At 45.3% G+C, this 16,267-nt stretch overlaps 1 protein-coding gene across 1 annotated transcript in view; it reads right to left on the reverse strand.

The window, feature by feature from the left end:
* The window catches only part of KCNK13 (potassium two pore domain channel subfamily K member 13), a 113,368-nt gene that overhangs the window by 26,464 nt on the left and 70,637 nt on the right, over positions 1–16,267 (reverse strand). The gene's annotated exons all lie outside the window — the stretch shown is intronic.

Below are 16,267 nucleotides of genomic sequence, written 5' to 3' on the forward strand. Positions count from 1 at the left end.
GGCACCCCTCATCTTTCTCGTTTAAGTGTCAGAGTGCCCCAGCCCTTAGTCCTCGGGCCTCTTTTTCACTCCATGTTCATTCTTTTAATGATTTCTTCCAGTGCCACAATGTTAAGTTCCATCCAAACAGTGATGTCTTCTAAGTGACATCTCTAGTTTGAACCTTTCTCCAGAACTCTAGACTCCTATATCCTGCTGCCTGGTTTACTTTTCCACTTGGATATGCAATAGTGATCTCCCAAACTGACAAGTTCAAAATGGAGTTCCTGACCTTCCCCTGAACATGGCCCACCCACAGTCTTCCCTATTTCAATAAAGAGTAACCATATCCTTCCGGTTGTTCAGGACCAAAAGAGTCACCCTGGACTCCCTTCTTCCTCTGATACCTCCCATCCAATCTGTCAAGAAATCTTGTTGACTCTGCCTTCCAAAATAGAGTTAGAACCCAACACTTCTCATCCCCTTCCCTGCCACTGCCCTGGTCCAAGACATTATGTCTTCCCAGATTCTTGTAGTACCCTCTGGACTGGTCTCCCTATTGTTATCTTTGTCCATCCTGCAGCTCCAAAGCCATCCTTCTGGAACATACCACATCCTCTAAGGCCCTGAACACTCAAGTGGCCACCCATTCACCTGCGATGAAAACCAGAGTCCATACAAGAAGCCACAAAGCAGATGCAATCTGCCCCCTCCCCAATCCCACCTCTGACTTCTCCAAACCCCCCACCAGCCCCCGTCCAGCCATAATGGCTTCCTATGGGTACTTCTACATCCTAAATCCACTCCTTGCATGACCTTCCTTGGTGGGTGGATAAAGGCTTCCTGGTGTCCCTGTCTGGGGGAGAAAGGCTGAACACATGGGGCATGTGTCTGGGGCTGCCTCACCTGAAGAGACCCCCGCCTCTGGGTCTTCCTCACAGCTCAGAGGCCTGCAGGCTGCAGCCCCATTTCCTCCCAGGATTCCCCTTCTGGTTCTGATGGCGTCAGACGGAGGACCCGAGGTAGACAGGAACTTTATCTATACCACAGTATTCCCTGAACACCTGTCACGTGCCAGGTGACATGCTTCATGCTTATGCCAGGAAGAAGCGAGCATGGATTCTGCCTGCAAATGGCATGGGGGAGATGGAGCCACGGCAGGTGTAAGTGGATGATGACGACGATGACGATGATGGCAGCAACAGTTAGTATCTATCAAACAGTAGGGGCCAGGCTTGGTGCTCTGAGATTTACAGGGACTATTTTAATTTTTTTTTTAAAGATTTTATTTATTTGACAGAGAGAGAGAGAGATCACAAGTAGGCAGAACAAGCAGAGAGAGAGGGAGAAGCAAGCTCCCTGCTGAACAGAGAGCCTGATGTGGGGCTCGATCCCAGGACCCTGGGATCATGACCTGAGCCAAAGGCAGAGGCTTAACCCACTGAGCCACCCTAGCACCCCTGTTTTATTTAATTTTAGGAGCCTGTGAGGTAGGTCCTACTGGGGTTATTATTCCCATTTTCCATAGGGGACTTACAGAAGTAAACTAAATGCCCAGAGTCACACGCGCTGACAAGAGACAGAGCCAGTCTGAGACACACAGCCTTTCTGACTCCAAAGTCAGTGCACGAATCACTCAGCCCTGTGGACTCTTTGGGTGTTAGGGGTACAGTGGAGGGGGACATCTAGCTCTGACTGGGCTCAGGGGAAGGCCAGGGGAGGCCAGTCAGACACATCAGAGGTTTCCCCCGGGAGGTGGCCGATGCCTGAGCTGAGCTGTCCAGGTTAGGAGGGAGAGGTGGAATAGGCCAGGGAACTTCCAGAACAAAGGAAGGAGCAAGTGAACAACACGGTACTCCTCGCTCAGCCAGACTCCTCAGGTTTAAAACCTGGTTCTATCACTTGTTGGCTGTGGAAACTCGGGCAAACCACCTAACCTCTCTCTTCCTCCATGTCTCCATGCAAGAGCCAGTACTACAGCTTGCCTTCTTGTTCTGCATAACGCTCTCTTTTTCTTCTACCTGCGTCTATGTCAGTTTTCCTCAGGATTCTCTGTATTCTGTTCTTTTCCCATTTTTTTTTTTAACTTTGGTTTTTAAAAATTTGGCGGGGGGGGGGGGAGAGCAGTGGAAGAGGGAGACAGAAGGGAGAGAATCTTAAGCAGGCTCCACACCCAGCGTGGATCCTGACCCGGGGCTCGATCTCATAACCCTGAGATCACGGCCTGAGCCAAAACCACGCGTCAGATGTTTCACTGACGGGGCCACCCAGGAGCCCCTATCCTTTTCCAATTTCCAACGTGATCAGACAGAGCTAACACATTCTCTAAGCTTTCATTACTGTTGGTATCCTGATGTCATTAAAGTGACATCTCAACCCAGATTTTTCCAGTAGGCTCCAAACCTGCCAGACGTCTCCATTTTCAGACATGCCACAGATACCTCCAACTAAACCTGCTCCAAACTGAAGTCATCCTCTTCAACCCCCAAATCTGTCCCTCCCACATGGGTGAAGAGTATCACCATTAATCCCAACCAGAACCCATGAGGTTAGCCCAACCCTGCCTCCTTCATCAGGTCACACTTCAGCTCCCATTGGTCCCAGCACTAGATTATTGCTCCTGTCCCTTCAGGTCCCCAGTCCACGAGGTCACCTCTCTTGCCTGGGTGGTGCCAGTCTTGCCCTGCCCCCACCACTCTCCATGCCGCAACCAACAACCCAGCCAGCTAGCTAGCTTTCTTTCTTTCTTAAAGATTTTACTTATTTGACGGAGAGAGACACAGAGAGAGAGGGAACACAAGTAGGGGGAGTAGGAGAGGGAGAAGCAGGCTTCCCACTGAGCAGGGAGCCCAATGAAGGGCTCCATTCCAGGACCTCAGGACCATGACCTGAGCTGAAGGCAGACGTGCAACGACTGAGCCGCCCAGGCACCCCAGCCACTTTCTAAAATGTGACTCTGTTGCCTGCCAGAGCTGCTTTAAGCTCAGCAGTAGTTCCTAGCACCCGCAGGATAAAGTCCCAGCTCCTCACCTCCTCTGGGCCCCTCTGGCTCCCCAATCTCACCTCTTGCTCAGCCCTCTCGTACTCTCTACCCTGCCACACCGCTCCCCAAGCAAGCCGTATTCTCACCAACTTCTGGACTTTGGCCTGGGACTCTCTTTAACTCACCCACTTATTCCTCTGGCTAGATAATTTCTACAGGGTATCTCAAGGCTCAGTTTAGACACCACGATTCTATGACATCTCTGATAAAGTGGGTTGCGCGTCCCTCCCAGGAGCTCCTGCATCTGGCCCGCTGAGTGACCTGCGCCCATCCCTGCGCTAGTCCTCCCTCCGCAGTGTGACTGCTGCTGCTGTGTCTCTTCCTCATCTGAGTCCCCAGCACCTGGAGGGCTGGGGCTGCTTGACCACAGTTACGTCACTGGTTCCCAGTGCAAACCTGAAACCCAGCAGGTGCTCTGTGCACAGTTGTGAACATAGCTAGAAACCTCGGTCACCCTCTGTCCTCTCCCATTTCCCAAAATCCGTGGGGACCTACGTTCTTTCTCACAAAGGCCTCTTCAGTTCTTCTTTCTGTCACCGTCACTCAGTTCAGGCCTTCCTTGAGCCTCACCACACCCGTTCCCATCACCTCATTGCCTCTCCTCCTGCTGAGCACTAGAGAGACCCGCCGAAGCCTTTCCCGACCTCATCCCTCAGGGAGGCCCGACTAGCACATGACCCTCGCTGCACGTTAACGGGGTATTTGCAATTCCAGGCAAAATGCCTGTCTTCTGTACTCAATCTCGAACTCGAGAGAGCAAGGACTGTGGATATCCATTCATCTGTGCATCTTACAAAATGAGTGATGACGACTAAGGCAAAGATGATTTCTGGATTATTCTTTTTTGTCAAAACCTCTATGAGGGGGCTCCTGGGTAGCTCAGTGGGTTAAAGCCTCTGTCTTCAGCTTGGGTCATGATTCCAGGGTCCTGGGATCAAGCCCCGCATCAGGCTCTCTGCTCGGCAGGGAGCCTGCTTCCTCCTCTCTCTCTCTCTGCCTGCCTCTCTGCCTACTTGTGATCTCTCTCTGTCAAATAAATAAAGTCTTTAAAAACAAAAACAAAAACAAAACAAAACCTCTATGAGCTCCTTGTTGCTTGTAGGATAAAATACACATTTCTTCGCAGGGCCCCACAGGCTTGCTCCTCCCCACACTGGGCAGCGGGGTATGGGCTCTCCCGAAGGCGCTCTGTTACTCGGCATCCCTAATCTGCTGTGCCCTTCTTCTTGGTGTTCAAGGCCACCTTCTCTGTGAAGCTTGGCTCAGCATCTCCTGACAGAGCTACTTGTCCTTTCCTGTCCCTGGCAGCATCTGGTATTCATGTGGAATGATCTGTTTACAGGCCCTTCTCCCCTCCCTGGACATGACGGGCCTAAAGGCCCTTGAATTCAGGGAGAGGATCTCATTCACAGCCTCACGACTTGGAGCAGCTCCTGTGAGGAAGAGGGCGTCCTGGAAAGGGCTCCGGACTGAAGGATTTGTGTTTCATGGACTAACAGTGCGGTACAAGGACAGAGATGTGAGGCACCCCCATAAAGAAGAAGAGCTCCAAAAGAGACCCCGAGAAGCTAAGGTTTATGTGTGGCCAAGGTGGCATTGCAAACCAGGGGAGGAAGGAAGGCTCACTCGATCAGTGAGGCTGGGAAAATTGGACTTTTTTTAAAAAAAGAATCGAGTTGCAACTTAGCCGTGAGGCATGTACTTAAATCATGACTATGCCAAATTGTTAAATGTAAAAATATCAAGCTCTAAAAATACTAGAGATAAACAAACATAACTATCTTATTGACATATTGATAGAGAGTCTCTCTGACCTATAAATCTACAGAAGAAATCTCAGAAGAAATATTGTTAATAGCGGTGACTACATAGCAAGTTTAAAATATCATCTACGTTAAAAAATAAATGGCAAGCAACCAAGAAAAGTTACTGATCACAAATGTTGCAAAGGGCTAAGATCTCTCAAATATTAGGTGAATAAAAACTGATAAGGAAAACATGACTGCTCTAGGATATAAGAAAGGATGTGTAAAAATACTTTTTTAAAAATTAAATTGATTTATTTATTTTCAGAAAAACAGTATTCATTATTTTTTCACCACACCCAGTGCTCCATGCAATCCGTGCCCTCTATAATACCCACCACCTGGTACCCCAACCTCCTACCCTCCCCTGCCACTTCAAACCCTTCAGATTGTTTTTCAGAGTCCATAGTCTCTCATGATTCACCTCCCCTTCCAATTTACCCCAACTCCCTTCTCCTCTCTAACACCCCTTGTCCTCCATGATATTTGTTATGCTCCACAAATAAGTGAAACCATATGATAATTGACTCTCTCTGCTTGACTTATTTCACTCAGCATAGTCTCTTCCAGTCCCGTCCATGTTGCTACAAAAGTTGGATATTCATCCTTTCTGATGGAGGCATAATACTCCATAGTGTATATGGACCCCATCTTCCTTATCCATTCGTCCGTTGAAGGGCATCTTGGTTCTTTCCACAGTTTGGCGACCGTGGCCATTGCCGCTATAAACATTGGGGTACAGATGGCCCTTCTTTTCACTAAATCTGTATCTTTGGGGTAAATACCCAGGAGTGCAATTGCAGGGTCATAGGGAAGTTCTATTTTTAATTTCTTGAAGAAAACTTCCTGACTCTTTCTATGAAGCAAGCATTACCCTGACCCCCAAACCAGGCAAAGACCCTACCAAAAAGGAGAATTTCAGACCAATATCACTGATGAATATGGATGCTAAGATTCTCAACAAGATCCTAGCCAACAGGATCCAACAGCACATTAAAAAGATTATCCACCATGACCAGGTGGGATTCATCCCTGGGCTACAAGGATGGTTCAACATTCGCAAATCAATCAATGTGATAGAACAAATTAATATGAGAAGAGAGAAGAACCACATGGTCCTCTCAATTGATGCAGAAAAAGCATTTGACAAAATCCAGCATCCGTTCCTGATTAAAACGCTTCAAAGTTTAGGGATAGAGGGAACATTCCTGAACCTCATCAAATCTATCTATGAAAGACCCACAGCAATATCATCCTCAATGGGAAAAAGCTTGCAGCCTTCCCGTTGAGATCAGGAATAAGACAAGGATGCCCACTTTCACCACTCTTGTTCAACATAGTATTAGAAGTCCTAGCAAGAGCAATCAGACAACAAAGAGAAATAAAAGGTATCCAAATTGGCAATGAAGAAGTCAAACTCTCTCTCTTCGCAGATGACATGATTCTTTACATGGAAAACCCAAAATACTTTTTGAAAAAGGAAATAGAGGGGGCACCTGGGTGGCTCAGTGGGTTAAGCCTCGGCCTTCGGCTCAGGTCATGATCCCAGGGTCCTGGGATCGAGCCTGCATCAGGCTCTCTGCTCGGCTGGGCGCCTGCTTCCCTTCTCTCTCTGCCTGCCTCTCTGCCTACTTGTGATCTCTGTCTGTCAAGTAAATAAATAAAATCTTAAAAAAAAAAAAAAAAGAAATAGAAATGCTTACAAACTTGGGAGATAATTACCTTTCCCTTAGTCACTGAAGAAATGTGAACTGCAACGTATCATCTTTATCTACCGAATTAATGTATTTTTTTTAAAGATTTTATTTATTTATTTGACAGAGAGAGAGATCACAAGTAGGTAGAGAGGCAGGCAGAGAGAGAGGAGGAAGCAGACTCTCTGATGTGGGGCTTGATCCCAGGACCTCAGGATCATGACCCGAGCCAAAGGCAGAGGCTTAACCCACTGAGCCACCCAGGCGCCCCAAATTAATGTATTTTTAAATGCCAAGAGTCAGTCACCCTTCCACACTGTTAAGTGTTCACTAGAATCACGTTTCTAGAAAGGAATCAGACAATATGTGTATATCAAGAGCCTCAAAACAGCCATTCCCACGGACTTTCAGGATCTGTTCCAGGGAAATGAGAAAATCAGACAGTGATTATAAAAATGTTCAGTGCAACCTTATTTATAATGATAATGTCAACAGAAGTACCCGATTGGGATAATAGTAAAATAAGTAAACAGGCAAGGAGAGGCAGCCAATACTTGATGTTGGTGAAGAACTTTTTTTTTTTTTAAGATTTTATTTATTTATTTGACAGTAGATGGAGAGGCAGGCAGAGAGAGAGAGAGAGAGAGAGAGAGAGAGAGAGAGAAGCAGGCTCCCTGCTAAGCAGAGAGCCCAATGTGGGGCTCGATCCCAAGACCCCGAGATCATGACCTGAGCCGAAGGCAGCGGCTTAACCCACTGAGCCACCCAGGTGCCCCAGAACTTTTTTTTTTTTTTAAGATTTTATTTTTTAATTTATTTGTTAGAGAGAGAGAGAGAGTGCGCACAAGCAGGCAGAGGCAGAGAGAGAAGCAGGCTCCCTGCTGAGCAAGGAGCCTGATACGGGTCTCGATCCCAGGAGCCTGGGATTATGACCTGAGCCAAAGGCATTGGTTTAACTGACTGAGCCACCCAGGTGTCCCAGAGTTTTTAATGTTTTAAGAAAATGTCCCTCCTCTCCATCATTATAAGACTGTATATTGGTTCAATCATATGAAAATGTTTTTAAAAATGATGTAAGGGAAATATGATAAAATATGGATAGTAAGATGTGCCTGGAAAGCTTTGAGGACTTCTGCTTTTGAGGATGACGGATAACAGGGCCTGGATCCACCCTCCTGTGTTGAACAACTAAAAATAATGGACAAAATACATGAAACAAGAGTTTTCAGACATTGGACAGCAGGCAGCACATATGTAGAAGCAAAATGAATGACAGCCTTAGAATGGAACCAAGTTTGGGAGAGGAGAAATGGAAATATACTATTTTAAGGTAATGATACCATATGTGAAGTGGAATAATACTTACAGACTGTGATAGGTTAAACATGTATATTGTAAACTCTAAGTAACCATTAAAATAACACATATAAGAATTCTGGCTAACAAGCGAACAGAGAAGACACAATGAAATCATGAAAAATACTCCATTCAAAAGAAGGCAGAAAAAGAGGAAAAAGACAATAATCAATGGAACAGAGAGACAAACAAAGAGCCAAGAGATAGATTTAAATTCAATCATACCAACAATCACATAACATGTTTAAACTCCTAATTAGATAGCACCAGGTGTCACTGCAAAAAAAAAAAAAAGAAAAACAAGATCCAACTATATGCTTTCTATGAAAGACCCACTTTAAAGACACAAAGAGGTCAGAAGCAAAAGAGTGGAAAAAGATATTCTACGTTTATACTTACCAAAAGAAGGGGGAAATAAAGCACAGGCTAGAGCTGAGAATATTGCCAGAGGAAAAGAGGATCCCTTTGAAGGGGAAGAAGTATAATGGATAAAGGCACCAATTCATCAAGAGGACATAAAACCCCTAAATGTTTATGCATCTGATAACAGGGATTCAAAATACAGGAAGCAAAAATTGCTAGACCTGTAAGTAGAAATACACAAATCTGTGATTATGGTTGAAGATCTGAACATACATCTCTCCCTACCTGACAGAACAAATAGGACATAGGAGACTTGAACAATACTATGGACCAGTAAGACCTGATTGACATTTATAGAAAGCTCCTTCCAGCAAGAGCAGGATAGGCATTCATTCCAAGGGCAACAGAATCTTTACCAAAATAGAGGTATTCTCGGCCATAAAACAAAATTCAACAAATTTAAAAGCATATCATAAAACCGTGAAGGAAGGAACTGTTGAATCACTCTATTCCACACCTGAGGCAAAAGTAATTCTCTGTGTTATCTCTCCTGGAGTTAAAATAAAATTTAAAAGAGCAAATCCTTGAAGACCACAATGGGCTTAAGTAAGGCAAAACTAAGAGAAATAGAGGCACAAAATCTCCGGTTATTTGAAAACTAAACAGCACACTTCAAAATAATCCATGGATCAAAGAAGAAATACAAATGAGAAAGCATTTCAAATGGAATGAATATCAAAATATGGAAAATTCAAAGTTGGATGCATCTGAAACCGTTCTGAGAAGGAAACTTAGAGCACTCAATGCTCACATGAGAAAAGGGAAGGGTCTCAAATCAACATTAGCTTATACTTTAAGAAACGGGGAAATAAGTACAAATTAAACTCAAGGTATGGAGAAGAGAGAACAAAGAAAGACCAGGTATATGAAATAATTAAAAAGGGAAAATAATAGAGAGAAGTCAATGATACCAAAAGCTGATTCTTGGAGCAAATCAATAAAGTTGATAAACTTCTAGACAAACTGACAGGAAAATAAGAAAATAGACACAAATCACCAATATCAGGAACGAGAGAGGGACATCACTGCTGATCCTAAGGACGTTAAAACAATAGAAAGGGAGGGGCCCCTGGCTGGTGCACTTTGTGGTTAAGCCTGTCCCCCTGACTTCCGTACAAGTCATGACCTCAGGATCAAGAGATTGAGCCCCACATCGGGCTTCTCCCTGGGAGGGATTCTCTCTCCCTCTCCTTCTGCTCCCAAACTGATCTATATGCTCAATGCATTCCTAATCATAATCCCAGCAGCATTGTTTTGCGTAGCAATTAACAAGTGAACTTAAAAATCTGTATAGACATGCGAAAGACCTGGAAGAGCCAAGGTAACTTTGAAAAACAACAATGTTAGAGACTTGTACTACCTGATTTCAAGATTATATAGCTACAATATAAATATTTAATAATATTTATTATATTATACATAATATATATACTATATTATATATTATTAAATTAAATATTTAATAAGTATTAAATATTTAAATATAAATATATTATAACTATATAGTTACAATATAAAGATAGATACATGGATCTATGAAACTCAACAGAGTCTAGAAATAGACCCATATGTATGTGTTCAACTGATTATTTTAAAAGACTTTATTTATTTATTTGAGAGAGAGACAGACAGTATCAGACATAGCAAAAGAGAGCACAAGCAAGAAGAGAGGTAAAGGGAGATGGGGAAGCAGGCTCCCCACTGGGCAGGGACACATATGTGGGACTCGATCCCAGGACCCTGAGATCATGACCTGAGCCAAAGGCAAATGCTTAACCAACTGAGCCACCCAGGCGCCCCAGTTCAACTGTTTTTTTTTTTTTTAAAGGTGCCTAGGCAATTCAATTGAGAATTGAGAATGTTTTTAACAAATGATGCTAGGAAAATTGGATAGCCAATAAAAAGGAACACATTATTGATACGTGCAACAATATAGATAAATCTCAAAATGACCGTCCGAGTGAAAAAAGCCAGTCAAAAAAAGAGAGCACAAACTATTGTATACAATTCTAGAAAATGCAAACTAGTTCATTGAGACAGAGAGCAGACGCTCACCCAGCCAAGGGCGAGAGGGATAAATCACAAAGAGGCCTAAGGAAGCTTTGATGGGTGTGTTCATTATCTTAATTGTGTAGACAATTTCACAGATGCTTAAATACATCAAAACCCATCAAACTGTACATCTTAACTACATGCAGATTACCATGTGTCAATTACATGTCAATAAAGCTGCAAAAGACAAAATCTATTAGTTAAATCAAATACCCCTCTTGCTATGCGATTGCTCCTTGATATGCACTGACACATTCCTGTATGTGTTTGCCTTGGGGAAACCCTTTCTGAGAATGTAGTCCATTTTGGAGTCACCTCCTGGACACGTGGCAAGGGATGAGGGGGAGGGCCACTAGCAGGGGCCAACCCTCTTGGTTTTGGCCTGGAGAAACTGCTAAGATGTCCAGGAGCATCCCATGTCTGGGAGAGGGGATGCTGAGTTGGCAGAGTTATATCCTCCCTCTCATTCAACCCAGATGTAGGAACTTATACTGGTCCACAAAGAAAACACCTGGCTTTCCCCTACTGTGTGAGCAGTGGTGGCTGACAAGCCCCGCCCCCAGCCCCCCCACCAACCCCGCTCTGCTCTTTAGTTGCAGTTGCCATTATTTATTTGTTCCCCAGGAAATGTCAGCACTCTGCCAAAAGTGGCCAGAGGAATGATCGTAAATATTCACTGCCCCCCTTGCTAATTTATGTCTCATTATTGAACCTAAAACCTACAGAAGCCATCGGCAAATTTATCTTCAGTTCTGTTCCAATATCCGCAACCCTCAAACTTGACTGGACGTAATTAATCTTCCTCAGATAATTCAGAGGATCATCAGGATCTTATGGGGAGTCCCGTGGGATTTCCAGGGGAACAACATGAAAATGAAGTGGATTTCAGTTGATCCCCGTGCTTGTCCAAGTTTAGTACTGGACTGACCTCTTCAGAGGGACTGGCATGGATGGGATGATGACTCATGACCCCAGCCCCTCCAACAACGCGTACCCCTTAATAATATCATTCCCTGGCTCTACTTCCCTAGGGTCTAAATGACTGCTTTGTAGTACGGTATGTTAGAAATGTTTAAGGTCATTGTTTCACAATGGGCTTTCAAGAACCAGAATGTTCTTTTTTTATATATAAGATTTTAAAAATTTATTTGAGAGACAGACAGAGAGAGAGAGAGAACAAGCAGGGGGAGGAGCAGAGGGACAAGCAGGCTCCCTGCTGAGCAGAGAGCCCGATGCGGGACTCAATCCCAGAGCCCTGAGATCACGACCTGAGCCGAAGGCAGACAGTTAACCGACTGAGCCATCCAGGCACCCCCAGAATGTTCTTAATAAGGAGTAGGTCTTTCAAAAACAAGAAGAAATGAATAAGTCCCTCAAATCTTATACTCTGTAGGTAAGACCAGGCACGGGGAGAATCCAAGTCTAGTGTAGGAGCTCAGAGGCTCTGGGGTGTGGGTTCTGGTTATCCTCATAACTACCCTCTAACGTGACACCCCCAAGTCAGGGAGCTGTCTTGACATTTACCGCCACAGTGTCTCTCATGATGGCCTCCAAGCCTCTCCTGAGACTGTGGGTCCTGCATCCCTGACATCTCAACTCTGACAGCTCTCCACTTGGGCCACCACCGCATAGGTGAAGACCTCCTTGTGCACCTGGACCACTGAGGATGCTCCTAACGGACCCTCTGCTCTGCCCTGGCCCACCTCTAGCACCCTTTCTTCTAGCATCCAGAGTTCATGGCCAAGTTTTCAGTGCGAGGGGGATTATTTAAAAATACAAATTGGATCTTGTCACTCCCTTACTTAAAATCCTTCAGTGGCGTCCTGCTGCACCAGAGGAAGCTCTAGCTCTTCACCATGCCTTCCAGGGCCAGGCACGCTCTAAATCTTGCCTGGTCTCCTCCCCTGTTCTGTTATTCTGTCTACTTTGCTCCCTGTATTCTGGCTACACTCACTGGCCACAGGGCCTTGGCATCTGCTATTCTCTCTGCTTGAAAGGATCTTCCCTAGGCCTTCATTCACACTACTGATTCCAGGTCTCTGCTTCCAAATCACCTCCCCAGGCCCTTGGCAACCTACATACTAGCCCTGTGTCTACCTGCAGACTATCATTCCAGTCTGGGTTTTTGTTTTGTTTTGTTTTGTTTTTAACAGAACTTTCCCCTATCTTACATTCTCTCTTTATGCACTTGTAGTAGAATGAAAGTTCTATGAGACCATGGACCTCCTTATCTTATTCTTTATCTTAGTCCTTATCTCTCTAGGACTAAGCAGATCCCTGGACCATCCTGGCTCCCATGTGATCTAATCCTTCTAGAGTCCTCTGAGCTACACTCTGTGTGATTAACGGAACCAATCCTTTATGCCCTGCTGGACCTTGCCAACCTCCCTGGAGCCATACTATTGCCTTCTAAACACGGCTTCCTAGAATGTGTTTCTTTTGCCCCCCTTCCTAGAATGTGTTTCTCTTGCTCTTTCCCCAGCATGTCTCAATACAGGAACCCCAAGCCCTACACATGTGATACCCAGCTGCCTGGGCAAGTCCATCATGTAAATGTCACCCAGCTGTATGCTGGGTGGGCTGCTGGAGTTAGCAGCATCCCATTTAGGGGAGCTCAAAATTCCAGAAAAAGTTGTTCAGGGTGATAACTGCTGGGCCAAAGCATATAATAGAAACATAACTTCATAAGAAGCAACCACTTACTATTAGTCAAGGGATGCTGCTAGCTGGTATGGGAATTTATGTACAGATCCTAAAGAGGCTCCCATCTGAGCAGATGACGCTCCTTGGGTGCAGGGTGTGGAGGCTCGCAGGCTGGGTTTAGCTCTCTACTCACCTCCTCTGCTGGGGGTCTTTGTGCAGTGCACACATCACACAGCTGTCCTTAGCATCTTTGAATGGTCATCTTAGAGATCCCATGTAAAGCTCCATAGGGTGAATTATCAGCTTCCTTTTTGTGAGCCTCTGTTCTCTGATATTTTACATCAACTCCCAACTAGCCATGGTAAACAGGAAATGGAGCTATGATAGCCAAAGATATTCCCCAAATATTACTTTAATAAACTTCACTATACTTACCAAGCCCTAAACAGCCAGGTGTTGGGGTAGACCCTAAGCACAGTGTCACATTTTGTCAACCACAGGACATCGGCACTTTGTGAAAAGAAAAATTAAGTTACAGAATTCAAAAGATACCAAATCAATAAATAATTCTCCCATTAGAAAATCAAAATGAATTAGGTATGGGCAGATAAATAGAAACTTTTAATAGCAACGTGCCTGGTTGGCTTGGTTGGTTAAGCATCCAACTCCAGATTTCAGCTCAGGTCATGTTCTCAGTGTCCTGGGATCAAGTCCCTTGTCAGGCTTTCTGCTCAGCCCAGAGTCTGCCTGGAAGTCTCTCTTTCCCTCCCCCTCTAACCCCTGCCCTCATGTGTGCTTGCTCGCTCTCTCTCAAATAAAATAAAAATAAAAAGAACACTTTTGATAGTAGTTACTCTGGGGGAGTAGGACAATGGGACTCACAGTTGATGTATTTCTGCATTGTCTAACTTATTTTAGTTTACGATAAGCATACAATTGCTTGTTTTTTTGTTTTTGTTTTTGTTTTTTTTTGGAGGGGAGGAGTGGCGGATGGGGAGGCAGAGAGAATCTTCAGCAGGCTTCACACCCACTGCAGGTGGCCTGAGACCTGCCTCTGCGCTTCTAGAACCTGTGGGCTGGTTCCACTCCTGCCAGGTGAGTTAACACAGCAGGACGCACGTTCTTCCCTCTCCCCGGAGAAGACAAATGGCTTAGCAGCAGCCCTGGCCATCACAGTGAATGTGGACCCTTCTGATGAGTCATTACAGGTACTTTGGGAAACTTCTTTAATGTTCCATGAACAATGCCATGGCCCCAAACTCAATCAGAAGTGGAAATTTCAACACAGAATGAAAAGTCTCCTTTTCTCGAAGAGGCCATCAGCACAATCTACTGCTAAAAAGCCAGCCAAGTGCCCTCGAACCTTCCCCACAAGGCCAGACGTTTCTCACACCCACCCGTGACGCACAAGCCACATCCGATGACATTACAGGCCACCTTCTGTCTCATGCCTGTGGGTTGGTGAAAGTCCCCCACCACATGTCAATGAAAGGGACAAAGGTCTTCTCATACCTGACACTGGGTGGTCATCATCACACAGAAAACAATGGAACCCCAACATCTTTATGTTTTGTGAATCTGAAAAAGCACTTACATGGCACCATTTATCAGCCTCGAAACAGTCTGAGATATGGGTGACCCTCCGCACCTCCCTTCCCTTGGTTCTCAGGGAGATTAATGTGGGGCACACACCATCGCTGGCGAGACAAGCCCTGAGGCAGCCCAAGGAGAGGCAGGCCAGCAACTCACTTCCCGTCTTTCCTTTGCCAAGAAGTCATCAAGCACACGGAGGGTTTTCTTTCATGAAACCCACTTTATCCTTATCTTTGTTTTCCTTCTGAACGAGTCCCAGTTGGAGGATTAGGCACAGATTCGTGTGTTTTTATTGGAAGCCCCGGGTCAGCAGCGTGGAGGTGAGTGTCCCCCAAATGAGCCACGAGGCCCAATTCCTCTCCGATTTAACAATGTGAAGACTTGAAAGTAAGTCACAGATGACTTCCAAAGGAAGCTGGGAGGCTTTCAGAAGCCTGGCAGCCAGGGGACACCTCAAATCGGCCCTGGGCACGACGGACAGGCTGTCTGGAGCTCCCGAATTCCCCCTGCAAAAGTGTCTTCTCTCAGCGGCTGGCTTGTTTTAATCACGTATTGTTTGTTTATAATAAACAAACTGTTATTCCTTTTTTTTTTTTTAACAATTTTATTTATTCATTTGTCAGAAAGAGAGAGCACAAGTAGGGGGAGCAGCAGGCAGAGGGAGAAGCAGGTTCCCTGCTGAGCCAGGAGCCCAATGCGGGGCTCGATCCTAAGACCCTGGGGTCACCACCTGAGCCAAAGGCAGATGCTTAACTGACTGAGCCACCCAGGTATCCCCCAAGTGTTATTCCTAACTAGACATATTCACTGTAGAAAATTCAGAACATGCAGAAAAGCAGAGAAATGAAAAACCGCGCACGATCCTGCCATCCGGAAAAGGGAGGTAACACATCTCTCTGCAAAACTCCAAGGCAGTAGAGCGAGGCACAAACAGCCCCACAGGAGGATGAGGGTTAAATGAGTTTATTGGGAATTTAGCACGGGCTAAGAACGAAAGAATGGGTTGCTAATTGTGGCTAATACGTTGATGTATTTCCTTTCAGTTTCCATACATGTGTGTCTACACACATCAATATTTCAGAATCTTTTAATCTTTCCTGTGAAGAAATTAAATTTTTCTTAAACTTCCTACCTGTGTTCAATTTCAGTGGGGCTCTCACTAATCTTCTGGCATTATGGCCCCTCGACTATAATGGGAAGAAGGACGAGCAAACACAAGACCGTGTTGCCTCTGTGCAGAGGGAATAATGTGTATTCCTACCATCTGGACATAAGCTTGGACATGGTATTTTTCCAGAGGCAGTACTGTGTTTTTCCCAAATCATACACATCCTTACTTTGTCGCCTATCTTATCAACAGCACAGGCTTTACAAGAAGGCTGTCTGGGGTGAGGGTTCGTTTTGCAATCACAGAAAAGAAAGCAATGCTCTGTGACCTGCCTGGAGATTAGACTGGCCACCTTGGCCTCATTAGTGTGAGGGGCTCTTCTGTTGGGCTCACCAAACCCAACTGTGTACATAAAAGTGTCCCACGTTTGGTCACTGCACTCAGGAGTCTTCTTTGATGCTGGTGCCAAAGGGTGCTTTGTGGAAGGGACTGCCCAGCGAGCCATGATTCCAACCAGAATCAGGACCTGACAGATGTAATCAGTGCCAGACCTGAGCTAGGTCCTGGGGTT

Source organism: Mustela lutreola, chromosome 7, assembly GCF_030435805.1.
Source record: "Mustela lutreola isolate mMusLut2 chromosome 7, mMusLut2.pri, whole genome shotgun sequence".
Taxonomy (NCBI): Eukaryota; Metazoa; Chordata; class Mammalia; order Carnivora; family Mustelidae; genus Mustela; species Mustela lutreola.